A 5799-nucleotide genomic window follows, 5' to 3' on the forward strand; every position below is an offset into this window, starting at 1 on the left:
TTCTTCTTCTTCTTCTTCTTCTTCTTCTTCTTCTTCTTCTTCCTCTCCTCCTCCTCCTCCTCCTTTTCATCCCCCTCCTCTTCTTCCTCCTCCTTTTTCTCTCTTCCTTTTCTCCCTCTCTTCCCTTTTCTTTTCATACAGGGTCTCTCTATGCAGGTTGGCCTGGAACCTACAGAGATCCACCAACCTCTGTCTCCCTAGTGCTGGAATTACAGGTGTTCTTCCCCAAGGTGACTCTCTTGTTTGTGAATAAAGGCAAATGTTCAAATGTTTTGTTCTTACTTAACAATTCTGAGATACTAATTCAACATCCTCTTGCTTTGGGAGAGAAGTATCCTCACAGAACACTAAGTTCGGGTGACTGTGTGTAAAAAAAAAATTAGATTTGATTGCAGCGGAGGCATAAATGGCAAGTTAGTAAAGGCTGCTGATTCTGGAGTAGTGGTCATGTGTACTAGAGACTATTCTGCTTTATGAGACTATAGAAGAGAAACTGAAACCACAAAGGCGACACAGCATCCTTGTGTCTGTGCTAATATTGTAACATTCTGCTTCTTATCTAGCCAACATACAGCAGAAAGCATAAAGACTGGAGGATGGGTGTGATCTTCCCCAGAAGGCAGATATGGTGGGGGTCAGTAATAAATTAGGTGATGGTTAGCAATCTCTGGGTTGTCCCCAGGGCTGAGGGAATTTGGTACATGCGGTTTAGATCTGTGCTCATATTTTCTCCCCACAGAATGTGTCACAGGCAAAATGGAAAGTATCATTGTTCTGTGACACATGGAGTCAGGCCAGTTGCACACAGCCCTGTGTTGAGAGCAACCCACCATGTAGATTGATGATGTGTTGTTGTCATCTTGAAAGTCTTAATTTTTGAACCAGGGACTCTCGGTTTTCATTTTTCAGAATGTTCCTCACATGATGCAGCCAGTGCGATGAGGGATGCTGGATAACTCAGGAAACCTCCAAGGGTAGCAAGGTTCCATTTCTCTGTAAGTCCTTTGGAACTGTGATGCTATGAGTCTGCAATGCAATGCTTTTCCTCACAGGAGAAAGCAGTCAGCTCTCACTAATAGGAGTTTTAATGATGCTCTGCCGGAGTCCATGTGCGCAGCCTCGAGCCAAAAGGCTCAGAAAGAGCTTTGAATTCAACAGCAGTGTTAATCACAGAGAGAGCCTTTTGCAGAATGATAAAACATAGTTAACCTCAATTGGATTTACAGCTGGCCCCACGCAGCCCTTGGCCGAATAACTCAGTTCTATGTACAAAACTTCAGTCTCATCCTCCTGGAAGCTCAACCTTCCAATTCAGCACTGTTTGCATAATTTAGGCAAATGGACCAAAACTTGTAGTACCAGAGACCAAGCCTATAAGCGGTTGGTTTCCTCCAATGCTTCTTGAGAAAGTTGGCACCAGGATAAACAACGGCTCACCGATCTCGTGAACATCTAGGCAGCCGCTTGCTGCTGCAGCCCTGAGGCTTTCTCAGAAGTGAACGATATAGTAAGCGACTGTCCCCACCAGCACAGCCATGGTATCAGTGAGCAGAAGAAACTCTGTAGTGGGGAGGGCCATATCGAGTTCTCGAGAAGAAAGAGAGTTTTGCACCTCTCGCTATCAGTCAGAAGGTCAGAGCCTTCATATTCAAAGCGAGCTGCCCGGCTACACTGAATTAATAATGATGGCTAACATCTTCCAGCATTTACTGTGCCCCAGACACTCTTGTAAAGGGCTTTACACATGTCAACTTAGTTAATCCTCACAACAGCTCAATGAGGTACATATTATTATGATCTCCGTTTTAAAGGTGAAGGGTGGGAGACACGGAGAGAGGGCAAGCGGTTAAGTCAGGAGAGCAGCTGCCTGGCTGCGGGAGCTACAGGTTTATCCGGGACAATAACAGGCACTGATGAGTTCCTGGTGCGGCCTGGCTGGGTGTGCAGCTGCAGAGCCGGGCGTCCCGTTTGTCCTCACAATAAGCCCCCATTAATGAGGGAATCACGATTGGGCTTCCTTGCTCTGGCAACCTGAAAGAGCCTATAGAATACAGATGCTATTGTGAACGCCTTTGTAATCTGGAGTTTCCCCCTCCCTCTTTAAAAAAAAAATAAATAGAATAATCAACTTCTTAATGTATCCATAGGGAATTCAGGAAAGGGATGAAGAAGCCGCTTCTGTTTTTGAGGCATTTGCAATCATTGTTGGCGAGACAGAGCCAACAGATGGGGAACAATGGGGAGAGACTTGAGGCCTGGTGTAAGCAAACAGCCCTGCAGACTGCCAGTGAATGGTGTGGGAAACAGAGGGAGGCGTGCACTTGGTGCCTGGGAGGGGGAACGCCAAGGAGAAAGTGAATGGTGCTGAATGCAGTTCTCAAGCTGCAGACTCCACTTTCCTGAGCTGAAAATGAAGCCATACATTATCTCCAAGACAGTTTCCAGCTCTAGCATACCCCTTTATGCAAGGGAGATTTTTATGGGTGATATTTATTGAAAGTCAGACACACCCATAACTGATATGCCCAGACTACAGCTCACATGTTCAAACTGATACAGTCTCTTGACCCCTGTGAGCTCCCAAGTGCATACAGATGCCATCTTTCATCTCGCCCTTCTCTTGGCAATTAATCTTATAATGATGCTAGCAACATTACGCTCTTACTAATATCTCTTAGTTATTTGTACTTTCATTTGTGTGTCTAAATATGAAATTATAGTATAATAAGAGCTACGATCTTAATAACTCAGCTGATTTGATTTTTCAAAGAAATAAATTTACCAAATAGGATAATCAGGCATCTAGTTATTGCTTAATTTTTTTCTTATCTTTGTTCTGGCCTATGTTTTAAATATTTATTTATTTATTTATTTATTTATTATGTGACTATCTAGTGTTTGAGGCAAGGTCTCACTATGTAGCCCAAGCTTGTCTTGAACTATGTAGTTCAGACCAGCTTTGAACTCTATTGATGACTTTTCTGCCTGAGATTTCCCCAGTACTGAGAATTCATACAGGACTATGCTATAACACATGGTTATTCATTTAAACACCTCAACTTGTTCTAAATACCAATAACTGATTATGCTTGCTGAGCTGAGAATATAGTTTAGAACTAATAAAGTCTGTAATGGGAATGAAACAGATTTTTAAAAATTGATTTATGTGTCATTAAATACACTATATTTTCAACAGTAAAGTGGTTTTATGCCAGAGACATATGGCTAAGATAAAAAATGAAAACAAACAAACAAACAAAATAAAGAAGGTGAGATTCAGAAGGCATTTCTGTGAGTGATTCTAATGTTGGCTTTCTGCAACACGGACCCTCCTCCAGTATAGCTCTACAATACTCTATGGAGCCTGTGAACATTTTCTGGACCAGCAACATTGACACTTAACAAGTTCTAGACACCAGACTTTAGTGGAGATGGCCCGGCAGGCTGCTGTAACAGTATCTTCCGGTACTGGTTCTGAAGCACATCATCCTTTGAGAACTGCTGTTATAATGCAGGCTGTCAATAGCACAGTATGTGGTCATACATCATTCCTTACACAGTCCCTCGCGGTGCCTCCCGGTACAGAATTTATGCAAAAAGCTACAAGACAGAGTATGCACGATGCACAGTGATTCCCCACTGCAGACTGTAGGAAGCACTTTAGCTGCATGCAACTGGAGTATTTATACATTCAACTTGTGTCTCCAATGCCATCTTCCATCCCCCCCATGAATATTTATTTATTTATTTTTTATTTATTTATCTATTTATTGAAGGAGGATCACATGCTTGCTTCCCCTTAGTCTTCTCTCCTTGTCTTGAACTATCATGGCATCCCTGAGAAGGCTAAAAAGAGTCTCAAAGAGGCTGTCCATCTCTAAACAAAGACATCCTTCCTGTAGCCTCTTGGCCTCTATTTATCAGATTCCTATCTCAAATACCATTTCTTTACTGAAGTGTTTCTTGAACCCCTAAACCAGTTGATATAATTTCTCCCTTTTTAAAAATTTTTAAATTTTTTAAAATTTTTTAATTTTTTTTTATTTTTTATTTCTTATTTTAATTTCTCCCTTTTCTAATGCCCCATTCCTCGAACTCTTGTGGTTTAGATTTCTATATATCAGATTTGCATCTCGTAAGGTAGTACTGTGTGCTTTCTTTCATTCACCTATAGACCCTGAGATCTGGATGACAATTCACTATCTTTTGGCTTCTGCCTGGTGGATCCCCGTAGTACTAACCAAGTCGGTAGTGGTTGGATCATGGTATGTGGAGGCAGGGCTTCCAGCCAAGCCAGAAATGGATCAGATAGCTTTCAGCCAAGGCAATTTGTTGTAGCATGTACTTGGTGTTTGTTCCTAAGCGTGCCTTTGCAGGCGACTGATGTGCCATCCTTCTAACATTCCTAGGGAAACTCATAGTCATGTTTAAGAAAGACATTCACCCCGGAGAAATGCAAGGAGGATCAGGAGAACAAGCTCACGATTTTTTATAACCTGGGGCTATCAAGGGCCACCTATCAACCTTAGACAAGGCCAGGGCAGGCAAAGGAAGACAGATCTTTGATTTCTCAGTCTTGCCTGGGGCCTTGACTGACAGGAGGTGCTGTTTTAACCCCCATCTGTGTCTTCACACCTTTTTAGAAGGGACTCAGGAAACCTCACTCTGACGTTAGGGGGAATATTATCAACCTAGGAGGATAATTCTGAGCATGAGATGCGAGCTTGTCTTGCTTTCCCACAGCCCCAAACAGACATATAGGACAGTAAGTGTGGGAAATAAACATATAGAAGAAAACGCGCCGAGTTTGTTTACAGCACAGTTCTTAATACCAGTGAACTAGGAGCAAGGGAGCGTGGGTGGGCAGCTACTCCTCCCCAACAAGGTTTAATTTTATACTTTTATACTTATTAGACACACATCTTGAAATGATTCTATAGCGAACCTATGATAAAATTTCAGCGAAAAAATCCATCCCCGAAGGAAAATTTGATCAGCAAAGACATGGTTTATATGGATTAAAACACATTTTTAAAATCTCCATTTGATTTCATCTAGACCTCGTTTTTATCTGCATTGGCTCATTCCATTTTTGAGAGATTTTGCAGCTGGTCTTCCAGGTTCATTTTTCAAGGAATACTGCCATCATGCGGCCTGGTGTGCCAAGACAGCTCACTCTGATTCCTTTCGGAGAACCGTCTGTGGCTTTGAAAGAGTGTTTGCTGCTTGAAGCTGTATCTGTGGGTTTGTTTCGTAAACATGAATTCTTAAAATACTTGCCAGGGGATGTACTCTGGGTCTGCTTTTGACTCGATTATCTGGTTACTGCATCAATACCAACACGTGCAAAAATAATCCCTGATCATTTTACACACTCGGAAAATCCTCACAAACCCGACCACATTAAAGTCAGTAGAATGAATTGGCCCTGTAGCTGCCTCCTTATTATGATCCATGTAAACCAGCCGAGGCAGAGAGAACAAAACAAGAATCCTAAGACAGGGTGTTATGGTTCTGGAAACTTGTAAATGTCTGAAATTGGACTCTTCTCAGTAATTAACATGGTTGAGCAAACAACGGAGGTGGGCTCTGTACTTTCTTAAAAAGACAAGGTTTGACAAGATATTGTTTCTCAGCTCTAGACCAGCAGTTCTATAGTAAGAATACCTGTAAGGAGACAGAAAATATGCAACCCTTCTCTCCACTCTTCCTGCAGCTTCATTTGCATGACCTACTCAAAACAAATTTCCTGCAAAAATGTAGATTTTACATTTTATCCAAATTCATAAAGTACTATCC

This window comes from Mastomys coucha, unplaced genomic scaffold (assembly GCF_008632895.1).
Source record: "Mastomys coucha isolate ucsf_1 unplaced genomic scaffold, UCSF_Mcou_1 pScaffold20, whole genome shotgun sequence".
Lineage (NCBI taxonomy): Eukaryota > Metazoa > Chordata > Mammalia > Rodentia > Muridae > Mastomys > Mastomys coucha.